Source organism: Somniosus microcephalus, unplaced genomic scaffold (assembly GCF_052327205.1).
Source record: "Somniosus microcephalus isolate GS21.2 unplaced genomic scaffold, FLI_Smic_1.0 unresolved_chr3, whole genome shotgun sequence".
NCBI classification, from domain to species: Eukaryota; Metazoa; Chordata; class Chondrichthyes; order Squaliformes; family Somniosidae; genus Somniosus; species Somniosus microcephalus.
The window spans coordinates 18,495,001-18,509,192 of NW_028225181.1; positions in this window are offsets into that span (position 1 = coordinate 18,495,001).

Here is a 14,192-nt window from a genome sequence, read left to right on the forward strand (position 1 = left end):
GATCAAATTGAAAGAAAAGGCAGACAATGTTGTGAAGATTAGTGATAGGCCAGATTGGGAAAGTTTTAGAAACCAGTAAAGGATGACAAATCAGCAAAGAAAAAACTCAATTTCCTTGGTCAGAGCGGTGTAGTTTTTTTAATTCATTGCGTGCTTTGTTTGAATCAATTTTCATTTCTCTCTCTCCAGAAGGTGCAACGTGACGATGCAGAATGTTGTTTGGGAGGTGGAATCCTTGGAGAAGAGCTTCCTTCAGAGGGAGGGGAGTGACTGAGGCCCTTCAGCACAGGCTGCCTGCCCCCGATATGTCTGTTTAACACCCCACGATTCATTGCCATCGCTTGCTCCCCCCCAATGTAACTTGTACATCTTTCTGCACCACCCGCTCTCTCTACCTGTGTAGAAAAGGCACTGAAGGTGGCAGACTAGATACTTTCATTTATTCGCTATGAGGAAAGACTGGATAGGCTGGGTTGGTTTTCTTTGGAATGGAGGAGGCTGAGGGAGATTAAACGGAGGTGTATACAATGATGAGGGGCCTAGATCGAGTGGACGGGAAGGGCCGATTTCCCTCAGCAGAGAAGTCAATAACCAGGGGCCATATATGCACGAGAAGTGCCGTAACCTATAAGGCAACAGATCCAGAGCAGGGACGTGGGATTAGGCTGGATAGCTTTATAAATCGGCCGGAACAGACACGAGGGGCCGAATGGCCTCCATCTGTGCCGTAAACTTGTACGATTCCCTCTCTCTCTACATATTTCCCCATCTCTCTGTCCCTTGCAGCCTGGGACCAGTGACAGAGACACACACAGGCCGTACAGTCAGAGACAGCTGTCCCCGTAGACACATCGGGGGCTTGAATTTCCACTGGAGTTAGTTCTCCAGGTGGCCCAATGTAAGCTGTATATTCCACTCTCCAACTCCCTCCCTCTCTAGTCACAGCTCTGTATCTGCACATCTTTCTTTATATCTTTATCTCTATGTCGGCATCTCTCTCGCCATTGTTCTTTATCTCTTCCTGCAACTTTAATCTTTGCATCCCTTCATCTCCCTCTCTAATCTTCTCTGTATCTACATCTTTCTTGATATCTCTGCCTCTACAACTCTTTCTCTGCATCACTCTTTTTGTCTTTCTCTATCTCCAGCTCTATTTCTGCATCTCTCCCCCTAACTCTTTCTCTCTGCAACTCTTTGTCCATCTGCCTTTCCTACCCTTCTTTCTATTTTGAATCTCTCCGTTTCTCTGCCTTCTGCTCTCCGCTCCTCTCAGTGGTTTTGGCTCCCTGTCTGTCTCTCTTATTCCCAATCTCGCTCCCTCTCACACTCAGTTCTGCCCCTTTGTCCTTCTCTCTTTCCATATCTCTGCTTCCTGCTCCTCAGCCCCTCTCACTTCGTCAGATGTTGACTCGGTGCCACAGTGTGAACCCGCTGACAATGAACCGGGATCCTGTGTCACATCTCTCCCGAGGTCTATTCAATGTTAAAATAGGGAGAGATGTGAAACGGGAGGCTGATATACAATCACCCGGTTTGTTCTATAGCACCAAGTCAAAACCTACCCCAGTGTTATTTCCCTCTCTACGTCTCTGCCTCTCTCCTGTGGGTAAATGGAGTCGTGGTGCAGATCAGCCACAATCTAATGTTGGGACAGGCGCGAAGGGCTGAATGACCAACGTCAACCGATGTCTGTATGTCTTTTCTCTGTTCAGGTGTCAGGGACACCCAACGCAGGTTTTGTTTCCCAGTACACTGATGGGGGTTGGTGGTGGGAACACCTTGCTGCAGTGAGGCATACGGCTGGAGCTGGGATCGTACTGTGCGTAAAGGTTGGGGAATGGCAGTCAGCCTCTGCATGTCTCCATCTCTTGCTCCATGTCTGCCCCTCTGATCTCTAATGCCCCCCATCTCACTCTCTCACCCTCCTGTATTCCCAGGCTTCGCAATCCCTCTCCAACGAGGTTGCAGACATTCATTATACAGCCACCGACTGAGGGAGCGGCGACAGCCGTTTTGTGCTTGGTGCGGGGAGGCAGCCATTTTGTGCTTGGTCCGGGGGGGGTGCGGAGGAAGTGTTTTACAGTGTTTGTGTTTGTTTGGACGTGAATTAAAGCAAATAAAAGAGTGTCGTGAATTGGAGCCACACCAGGTAAGTGAGTCACACAAGGGGCTGTGGAGTTTCACCCGCAGTGGGGAGGGAGATTGACGGGGCAGGCGGGGGTTTATACATGGATGGAGATATATGGGGGTCTTATACGGGGGGGGGGCTGTGGAGTTTCACCAAGGGGGAGGAGGGAAGGGGTTTCACAGAGGGAGAGAGATACAGGGGGGGAAGTGTACAGGGAGATGGGGTGAATTTTAGAGTGAGGGGGATTCATTGTACAGGAGTGGCATACGGGTGGATTATACAGCGGGGGGGGGTGGAGAGGAGATTCGGGGGGGAGAGTTGATTCTACAGGGGCTTCGATGGGGAATTATACGTGGGTGGATTAGATAAGCGGGGTGGAATTAAATGGGGTTTCATAGTGGGGGAAATTATTCACGGAGATTAAAAGGGGAATTGCAGTGGGGAATTATACAGGGGGAGCTTCACAAGGGGCTGTAGTATACAGGGGTAGTATATGGGGGTGTGGGGGGGTTTAATGGGGTGTAGTTTACCAGGGGGCAGGGGTGGAAGATTCGCAGGAGTATAGTATAGAGCAGGGGGGGTTCCCCACAGAGGGCAGATTCACCAGGACAATTATACGGTGGATGGGGGCGAGAGAGAGAGGTTGACGAGGGGGCAATTATATACAGGGGGAGGAGTTTCACGGGGGGATTATACAGGTGGCACGATATGGGGGGATGGAGATATATGGGGGGTGGTGGGGAATTAGACAGTGTAGGGGAGGAATTAACAGGGGCAATAAAAAGATCAGTTTACAGGGCTGGAGTTAGGAAGAAATAAACGTTTGGTGGTGCGGGGCCTCCATTTTGGGCATGGTGGCAGCCATTTTGTGCTCGGAGCAGGGCAGCCATTTTGTGAACGGTGGAGGGGCTGCCATTTTATGCATGGTGCGGGGGGGGGTGGTGGAAAGAGTGTTTTACAGAGTTTGTGTTTGTCTGGGCATGAATTAAATTAAAGAGAGTCATGTTTTGGAGCCACACCAAGTAAGTGAGTCACACACGGGGCAAAATAGAGTTTCACCAGCGGTGGGGAGGGAGATTGACAGGGCGGGCGGGGTGGGGCCAATTACACATGGATGGAGATATATGGGGGTCTTATACGGGGGGGGGCTGTGGAGTTTCACCAAGGGGGAGGAGGGAAGGAGTTTCACAGAGGGAGAGAGATACAGGGGGAAGTGTACAGGGAGATGGGATGAATTATACAGGGGGAGTTATTGTACAGGAGAGGCATACTGGTGAATTATACAGCGCGGGGGGCAGGAGAAAAGCGAGGGGCATTATACAAGTGGGGGGAATTCACAGGGGGATTAAACGGGGCATTTTAAAACGGGGGAAAATTATAGGTGGAGAGTTTCAAAGTGGGGGAGCTTCATGAGGGTATAGTATGCAAGGGCACATTATGGGGTGTATTATAGGGGGGATGTCACGGAGCTATGGTTAAAGGGGTATTAAACAGGGAAGAGAGTATTGCAGGGGTATTAAACAGGAGGGGGATGGAGATAACTGGTGCAATGAAACGCAGGGGTGGTGGAGTTTCGCAGGGGGGGACTTTCGCGGGGGGGAGTTTCACAGGGGGGGAGTTTCGCGGGGGGGAGTTTCGCGGGGGGGTAGATTCGCAGGGGGGTGAGTTTCGCAGGGGGGGAGTTTCGCAGGGGGGGAGTTTCGCAGGGGGGGTAGTTTCGCAGGGGGGTAGTTTCGCAGGGGGGTAGTTTCGCAGGGGGGGAGTTTCGCAGGGGGGGAGTTTCGCAGGGGGGTAGTTTCGCAGGGGGGGAGTTTCGCAGGGGGGGAGTTTTGCAGGGGTGGGAGTTACGCAGGGGGTGGGAGATTTGCAGGGGGGGAGTTTCACGGGGGGGGAGTTTCGTGGGGGGGGAGTTTCGCAGGGGGGGGAGCTTTGCGGGGGGGAATTTCGTGGGGGGGAATTTTGCGGGTGGGAGGTTCGCGGGGGGGTGTTTCCCGGGGGGGAGGGGTGTGTGTGTGGTGAGGGGTGTGAGTGTGTGGGGAGGGGTGTGTGTGTGTGAGGAGGGGTGTGTGTGGGGGCTGCGTATGTGTGTGTGATGGGTGTGTGTGTGGCGAGGGGTGTGTGTCTGGATAGGGGTGTGTCTGTGGGGGATGGTTGTGTGTGGGGAGGGGTGTGTTGGGGGAGGGGTGTGTGTGTGGAGGGTGTGTGTGTGTGGAGGGGTGTGTGTTGGGAGGGGTGTGTAAGTGGAGAGGGGTGTGTGTGTGTGGAGGGGTCTGTGTGTGGGGAGGGGTGTGTGTGGGGAGGGATGTGTGTGGGGAGGGGTGTGTGTGGGGAGGTGTATGTGTGGGGGAGGTGTGTGTGGGCAGGGGTGTGTGTGGGGTGTGGTGTGTGTGGGGAGGGGTGTGTGTGGGGAGGGGTGTGTGTGGGGGAGGGGTGTGTGTTGGGAGGGTTGTGTGTGCGGTGGGGTGTGTGTGTGGGGAGGGGTGTGTGTGGGGAGGAGTGTGTTTGAGTGGGGAGGGGTGTGTGTGTGGGGGAGGGGTGTGTGTGAGGTGGGGTGTGTGTCTTGAGAGGGGTGTGTGTGTGGGGAGGGGTGTGTGTGGGGGGAGGAATGCATGTGTCGGGAGGGGTGTGTTTGGTGGGGAGGGGTGTGTGTGTGGGGAGGGGTGTGTGTGGGGAGGGTGTGTGTGGAGGAGTGCTGAGTGTGGGGAGGTGTGTGTGTGAGGGAGGGGTGTGTGTGTGGGGGGAGCGGTGGTATGGGGATGGGTGAGTGTGGGGGAGGGGTGTGTGCACGGGGAGGTGTTTGTGTGGGGGGAGGAGTGCATGTGTCGGGAGGGGTGTGTTTGGGGAGGGGTGTGTGTGGAGGAGTGGTGTGTGTGGGGAGGGGTGTGTGTGAGGGAGGAGTGTGTGTGTGGGGGGAGGGGTGGTGTGGGGATGGGTGTGTGTGGGGGGAGGGGTGTGTGCATGGGGACGTGTGTGTGTGTGGGCAGGTGTGTGTGTGGTGAGGGGAGTGTGTGGTGGAGGGGTGTGTGTGTGTGGGGAGGGATGTGTGTGGGGGCTAGGTATGTGTGTGGGGAGGGGTGTGTGTGGGGAGGGGTGTGTGTGGGGAGGGGTGTGTGTGTGTGGGGAGGGATGTGTGTGGGGGCTGGGTATGTGTGTGGGGAGGGGTGTGTGTGGGGAGGGGTGTGTGTGTGGGGAGTGGTCTGTGTGGGGACTGGGTATGTGTGTGGGGAGGGGTGTGTGTGTGTGGGGAGGGGTGTGTGTGTGTGGGGAGGGGTGTGTGTGGGGGCTGCGTATGTGTGTGTGAGGGGTGTGTGTGTGCGGAGGGGTATGTGTGTGGGGGATGGGTGTGAGTGGGGAGGGGTGAGTTGGGGGAGGATTTTGTGTGTAGAGGGTGTGTGTGTAGGGAGGGGTGTTGGTTGGGAGGGGTGTGTATGTGGAGAGGGGTGTGGGTGTGGAGGGTTGTGTGTGGGGAGGGCTGTGTGTGTGGGGAGGGGTGAGTGTGGAGAGGGGTCTGTGTGTGTCTAAATGGGTGTGTGGGGGAAGGGGTGAGTATGTGTGGGGAGGGGTATGTGTGGGGGAGGTGCATGTATGTGGGGAGGGGTATTTGTGTGGGGAGCGGTGTGTGTGTCGTTAACGGTGTGTGTGGGGAGGGAGGGGTTTGGGGTGGGGTGTGTGTGGGGAGGGCTGCTTGTGGGGAAATGGTGTGTGTGTGGGGAGGGGTGTGTGTTTGGTGAGGGTTGTGTGTGTGGGGAGGGAGAGTGTGGTGAGGGGTGTGTGTGTTGGGAGGGGTGTGTGTGGGCAGGGGTGTGTGTGTGGGGAAGGGGGTATGTGGGGAGGGGTGTGTGTGGGGAGGGGTGTGTGTGAGGAGGGGTGCGTTTGTGGGGGAGGGGTGTGTGTGGGGAGCGTTGTGTGTGGGGAGGAGAGCGTGTGTGGGGAGGGGTGTGTGTATAGGGAGGGGTGTGTGTGGGGAGGTATGTGCGTGGGGTGGGGTGTGTGTGAAGTGCGGTGTGTGTGGGTGAGGGGTGTGTGTGGGGAGCGGTGTGTGTGGGGGGGTTTGTGTGTGGGGAGGGGTGTATGTGTGGGGGTGGGTTGTGTGGAGAGGAGTTTGTGTGGGGAGGGGAGTGTGTGTGTGGAGGTGTGTATGTGGGGAGGGGTTTATTTGTGGGGTGGGGTGTGTGTGGGGAGGTGTATGTTGTTGTATCCGTGTGTTAATAGAGACATGGAAGGCAGGAATAGGTTTCACAGGTGTTTACTGAACAAAGTCTGGAGGTGACCTAACAGATACAAGACAATATGCAGGCTTATATAGCCCGAGTGGCCATTACCAGCATTACAGTACACAGGGGGCTCTTAAAGACACATACACCACAATTCCTCCCCTTTTAGACAACCAGTGCATAATATTTTCATTAATCATTAATTTTCATGTTACAAGAACAATAATCTACACATTGCTGCAGTTAATCAATTATAAGTCAGTCTCTCTGGATGCTTCCTGACTCGGTCCGAATAACGCCTCGGTGGTGTCGTAGTTTCTGGTGGTGTAGTAGGTTCTTTTGGCAAGGTCGATTCGGCTTGAATGCCAGTGTCGGGTTCATCTGGTTCCAGTATCACCGGATCGGAGATAGATACTATAGGTATCTCTCCTTCATCGTTAGGCGTATAGAGTTGTGGTGTAGGTAGTCCCTTTTTGGATGACTCTATGATCTGGTCAGCATGGCGCCTTATTATGCTTTCTCCAATGTCCACAGTATACATCAGCGTTCCTAGTCGTGTGCAAATAGTTCCAGGCTGCCATTTCTCGGTACGGTAGTCACGGTCCAAATCTTGTTGACCTATCTGGAAGGTTCTAGTTGGCCTTTCATACATGCCTTGAAATTGTCGGTTCTCCACGTCCCTTCTGATGTTTGGCTTGATCAAATCCAGCCGGCATCTTAGGTTTCTATTGAAGAACATCATGGCGGGAGTTTGGATTGTAACCACATGTGTTGCATTCCTGTATGCAAACAAGAAATTATCTACCTATGCTGAAGTTTTATGTCTTCATTACCCATGGCCTTTATGGCCTTCTTGAAGGTCTGGACAAACCTTTCAGTCAATCCATTGCTGGCGGGATGGTATGGGGCGGATGTGTAATGCTTAACACCATTGTTTTTTAAGAACTTCCTGAATTCTTCAGACACAAATTGCAGTCCATTATCAGAACAGATCTGTTCAGGCAGCACATTACTGGCAAATATGGTCCTTAATACGTTGATGGTTTTTTCTGTGGTGGTGGAGGACATCTTTATTACCTCCAGTCACTTGGAGTGTGCATCAACTGCGATTAAGAACATTGAGTCCATAAGTGGACCAGCAACGTCGATGTGTACCCTTTGCCATGGAGATGAGGGCCATTCCCATGAATTTAGAGGGGCTTGTGGTGGGGCGTATTGGACCTTCTGGCATCCTAGGCAGCTCTTGGTCATTTCTTCGATGTCTCCATCGATACCTGGCCACCACACAAACGCTCTGGCTTGGTTCTTCATTTTCACTCCACCCAGATGCCCCTCGTGAAGCTCCTTTAGCACTTTATCCTGGAGTTTGTGTGGAATCACCACCCTGGATCCACACATCAAGGTTCCTCGGCACACTGACAGCTGTTCACCTCTTTGCGAGAATGCTGGCAACAGTGGTTCTCCATGTGCTGGCCATCCCTTCCCCGTTAAATCGTAGACTCGTGAGAGTCGGGTCAGTTCTCGTTTCCTTTTCAATGGCAGAATTTGTTACTGGTAGACATTCCACTATGGTTGAGTGGAACATCTCCACTGGTTCTACTGTAGGTGCCTCTTCTACAGTTGGCAACGGTAGGCGCGATAAACCGTCAGCATTCCCATGCTGTTTTGATCCTTTGTATTCTATGTCATATTGGTGTGCCCCTACGAAAAGGGACCACCATTGTAGCCTTTGCGCTGTCATAATGGGAACACCCTTTTTAGGGTGGAATATGGAGACGAGGGGTTGAAGGTCAGTCAACAAGGTAAATTTTTGTCCGTGTAGGAATGGTTGAATTTCTTCACTCCCCATACCTGGCTGAGTGCTTCCCTGTCGATCTGGGCACAGTTATGCTCAGCTGAGTTCAATGAGCGTGACGCAAAAGCTTTCGCCGTTCTGAGCCATCAGGGAGTCTATGTGATAATACTGCTCCTACGCCATAAGGGGATGCATCGCATGCCAGTCTGATTGGCAGTGATGGGTTGTAATAAGCCAAAACTTCCTTGGACGTGATCAAGCCTTTACATTTATGGAAGGCACGTTCACAGTCCTCGCTCCATTCCCAAATTACTCCCGTTTGTAGCAGTTCGTTAAGAGGGTGCAGAACAGTTGACAAGTTCGGTAAAAATTTATGGTAGTAATTTATCAATCCCAGGAACGACCTTAATTGTAAGACTATTTCAGGTGCTGGTGCTTTTATGACCACTTCAATTTTCTCAGGGGACTTATGCAACCCGTCTTCATTAATTATGTGGCCACAATATGATATTTGTTTCTGGAAAAATTCGCACTTGGGGCGGTTTGCTCGTAGGCCCCGTTCTCTGAGCCTAGTGAGTACCTTCTCCAAACTGGCAAGGTGTTCGTTGTCGTTTTCTCCTTTTACAAGGATGTCGTCTAGGTAGCATTGAGTCCCAGGAATCCCTTGCAGAACTTGTTCTATAGCTCTTTGCCAGATAGCTGGAGCTGATGCTATTCCGTAAACCAGTCGATTGTACTGGTACAGGCCTTTGTGTGTGTTTATTGTGAGATACTTTTTAGAGGCCTCCTGAACCTCCATCTGTAGATATGCCTGTGCCAAGTCAATTTTTGTGAACAGTTTCCCTCCGGATAGTGAGGCGAAAATATCTTCTATCCTTGGAAGAGGATACTGTAGCGTGTGAAGGATTGTGTTTACAATCACTTTGAAGTCCCCACAGATGCGAATTTGTCTCTGTTCTTCAGATTTATCATTATTTAACGTTTTCTTTATGACCGGGACGATGGGTGTTGCCCACTCGCTCCAATCTATCTTGAATAACACGCCTGTCTTTTCCAAATTCTCCAGCTCTGCCTTGACTGCTGGACGAGTTGCGTATGGCACCGGCCTTGCCTTATAAAACTTGGGAATTGCCGCATCTTCCACCTTTATTGAGGCGGTGATGCCTTTCAAGGTTCCTAGTTCCTGTTGGAACACTTCTTTGGCATGGGACAAGATGTCTTTTAATCGTTCAGGTATGATGTCATCATCATTTTTTTTGTTACTGGTCACCGTCAGTGCCTGAATGGAGTGCCAGTCCAAACGTATCTTCCTGATCCATTCACGTCCCAACAGCGGTGGACCACCATCTTGCAGAACGTATAAATACAACTTCTGTATTTCCTTGCCGTTGTATACAACAGGCACCTTTATTTTCCCTTTGGGGTATACTTTCTGCCCCCTCTATGTTTTCAAGATAATGGGTGAGTCTTTCAAATGTATATGTGGAAATAGCTGCTCGTAATCCCGTCTACTTATGACGGTCAGAACTGATCCTGTATCTAGCTCCATTTTAACTGGGGACCCCGCTATCGCGAGGGTAACCCAAATGGTCTGGTAATCTTCTTTGGAATTACATTATGTAATTTGAGAGAGCTTAGTCTCTTGTTTCCTGAGTCACCATCGCTCTTCTGGTCTTTGGAGCTACAGTCCGTCATCATTTGTAACTTTCTGTACTTTTCTTAATTGATTTTTTTTCTGTCAGTGGATTTTTTGTTTCCAGATCGGCATACACGTGTAATGTGTCCCATCTTTCCGCATTGCCTGCATGCTTTGTCCTTGAACCAGCAGTCCCTCTGGTCATGTGTGGATCTGCCGCAGCGATAACATCTCTCGAAACCCCGTGTCATTTCATGGGTGCCGAAGTCCTGTGGCTTTTGCTGTATCTTTGCAGCTCCTCTTGCTGCTGCTTCGAATGATACAGCCTCACTGAAAGCCTTGTCCAGTGTAAAATCTTTCTAAGAAAGTAGCTTTCTTTGTGTTCCTTCACTTAGGAGACCGCAGACGAAGTTGTCTCATAGAGAATCTACCAGTCCTGTCCCGAATTGGCAGTGTAGGGTATCAACAATCTCCTTAAAATTCTTGTCCATCGGTTTGGCTGGAGTGATTAAGTTTCTTAACAGCCTGTATGTCCTTGAGCCCATTAGATTTAGAAGTACCGATGCCTTTTTATCATCTTTTATTTCATTCGCTGTGCAATATTTCTCCACTGTTTCCACGTATGTGGTCCAATCCTCTATATCGTTATCAAAAGCATCAATATTGACAGCCTTAGGCATCCTGGAGTGGGGTGTGTATGTGGGGAGGGGTATATCTGGGGAGGGATGTGTGTGGGGAGGGGTGTGTTTGAGTGGGGAGGGGTGTGTGTGTGGGGGAGGGGTGTGTGTGGGGAGGGGTGTGTGTGTGGGGAGCGGTGTGTGTGTGGGGAGGGGTGTGTGTGGGTGGAGGGGTGTGTGTGGGGGAGGGGAGTGTGTGTGGGGAAGGATGTGTGTGGGGAGGGGTGTGTGTGGGGAGGCGTATGTTTGGGGAGGTGTGTGTTTGGGGAGGGGTGTGTGTGTGGGGAGGGGTGGTGCGGTGAAGGGTGTGTGTGTGGGGAGGGGTGTGTGGGGGGAGGTTTGTGTGCACGGGGAAGTGTGTGTGTGGGGAGGTGTGTGTGTGGGGAGGGGTTTGTGTGTGGGGATGTGTGTGTGGGGAGGGGTGTGTGTGGGGGGAGGGTGTGTGTGGGGAGGGGTGTGTGTGTGGGGAGGGGGGTGTGTGTGGGGAGGTGTGTGTGTGTGGGGAGGGGAGTGTGTGTGGGGAGGGGTGTGTGTGTGGGGAGTGGTGTGTGTGTGGGGAGGGTTGTGTGTGGGGAGGGGTGTGTGTGTGGGTAGGGTTCTGTGTGGGGAGGGGTGTGTGTGTGGGAAGGGGTGTGTGTGTGGGGGAGGGGTGTGCATGGTGGGGTGAGTGGGGGAGGGAAATGTTTGTGTTGGGATGATTGTGTGGTGGGAGGTGTGTGTTCGTGGTGATGGGTGTTTGTATGTGTAGTCAGGTGGCTCTCTCTCTCTGTCGCCCTCAATGTAACAATCTAATGTAACACCCTTATTTAAAAAGGGCAGTAGACAGAAGGCTGGAAACTATAGACCAGTTAGCCTAACATCTGTGGTAGGTAAAATTTTGGAGTCCATTATTAAGGAGACAGTAACAGGACATTTGTATCATCATAATTTAATAGGACAAAGTCAGCATGGTTTTATGAAGGGGAAGTCATGTTTGACAAATTTGCTGGAGTTCTTTGAGGAAGTAACATACAGGGTGGATAAAGGGGAACCAGTGGACGTAGTGTATTTAGACTTCCAAAAGGCATTTGACAAGGTGCCACACAAAAGATTATTGCTTAAGATAAAAAATCACGGGATTGGGGGTAATATTCTGGCATGGATAGAGGATTGGCTATCTAACAGAAGGCAGAGAGTTGGGATAAATGATTCATTCTCAGACTGGCAATCAGTAACTAGTAGTGTTCCGCAGGGGTCAGTGCTGGGTCCCCAACTCGTTACAATCTATATAAACGATTTGGAGGAGGGGACCGAGTGTAACATATCAAAGTTTGCAGATGATACTTAGATGGGGGGGAATGTAGTGAGTGAGGAGGACATAAAAAACCTGCAAGGGGACATAGACAGGCTAAGTAAGTGGGCAGAGATTTGGCAGATGGAATACAATACTGGAAAGTGTGAGGTTATGCACTTTGGCAGGAAAAATCGTAGAGCAAGTTATTATCTTAATGGCAAGAACCTGGAAAGTACTGAAGTACAAAGGGATCTGGGGGACCTGGTGCACGAAACTCAATAGGTTAGTATACAGGTGCAGCAAGTGATTAAGAAGGCCAATGGAATGTTGGCTTTCATTGCTAGGGAGATAGAATATAAAAATAGGGAGGTATTGCTTCAGTTGTACAGGGTATTGGTGAGACCGCACCTGGAATACTGCATGCAGTTTTGGTGTTCATACTTATGAAAAGACATACTTGCTCTCGAGTCAGTACATAGAAGGTTCACTCGGTTAATCCCGGGGATGAGTGGATGGACATATGAGGAGAGGTTGAGTAGATTGGGACTCTACTCATTGGAGTTCAGAAGAATGAGAGGCGATCTTACTGAAACATATAATATTGTGAAGGGGTTGGATCGGGTGGATGCGGGGAGGATGTTCCCGATGATGGGTGAAACTAGAACTAGGGGGCATAGTCTTAGAATAAGGGGCTGCTCTTTCAAAACTGAGATGAGGAGGAATTACTTCACTCAGAAGGTGGTAGGTCCATGGAATATGCTGCCCCTAAAAGCTGTAGAAGCTACATCATTACATAAATTTAAAACAGAAATAGACAGTTTCCTAGAAGTAAAGGGAATTAAGGGTTATGCGGAGCGGGCAGGAATTTGGACATGTGTCTAGGTTTGGATTGGTCATGGCCCTGTGGGTAGCGGAGCGGGCCCAGGGGCTGTGTAGCCTGATCCTGCTCCTATTTCGTGTGTCTAATTCTGTTAGATTCAGGAGATCGTTCTGTGATAGTAGATTGGAGGTTAGGATCAGTGCAGTCATGATCTTATTGAATGGCGGAGCAGGCTCGAGGGGCCGATTGGCCTACTCCTGCTCCTATTTCTTATGTTCTTATGTTCTTATTCACCCCTCACTGTACCTTTCATACACCCCACACCCCTCACTCTAACGCTCTCTGATACACCCTACACCATCACAGTGCCACTCGGATGAACCTCAAACCCCTGACTGTAGCACCCCACTCACGCTTCTGCAAAACTTAACACGACACCACTCACAGTATCTCTGATATACCGCACACCCCTCATTGTAACACCCTGATATGCCATGCACCATCACTCCAACACGCTGATATACCCCACACAATCACTCCAACAATCTAATGAACCCCACACCATTACTCCATCTCTCTGGTATACCTGACTACACTCTGATATACCCAGCACCCCTCATTGTAACACACCGATATATCCAACTGCCCTCACGGTAACACTCTGATATACCCCACATCCCTCATTGTAAAACTCTGATATACCCCACACCTCTCACTGTAACACACTGATATTCACCTCACTTTAATCCTCTAACATATCCCAAATCTCTCACTCCGACCCACCGATATACCACACTCACCACACTTTAAAACTCTGATATACAACACACCCCTAAATGTAACACTCTGATATAACCTACACCGCTCACTATAATACTGATATACACCACACCACTCATTGTAACACCCTGAGATACCCCACACTCCTTACTTCAACAGGATGATATACACCACACCTCTCACTGTAAAACTGTGATATACCCCACAGCCCTCAATCTAACTCTGTGATATACCCCACACCCCTCACTGCAATGTTCTGATATCGCCCACATATGTCTCTTTAACTATCTGATATACCCCACACCCCTCACTGTAACACACCGATATAAGCCACACCCCTCAAAGTAACACTCTGATATACTCCACACCCCTCACTGTAACACTGCGATATACCCCAAATCCCTCACTGCAATATTCTGATAGCGCCCACATCTGTCACTTTAACTATCTGATATACCCCACACCCCTCACACCTCACTGTAACACACCGATATACCCCACAACCCTCAGAGTAACACTCTGATATACACCACACCCTTCACTGTAACACGCTGATACTCACCTCACTTTAATCCTCTTACATATCCAAAATCTCTCACTCTGACCCACCGATATACCCAACTCACCACCCGTACCACACTTTAACACTCTGATCTACACCACACCCAACCTTGGCAATCTGATATACCCCACACAACCCTCACTGTAACACACCGATATATCCCACTCCCCTCACGGTAACACAATGATATTCCAACACAACGCTGATATAACCAACACCCCTCACAATGGCACTCTCATACTCCCCAGATACCCCTCAGTGTAACACACCGATATATACCACACCGCTCACAGTAACACTGATATAC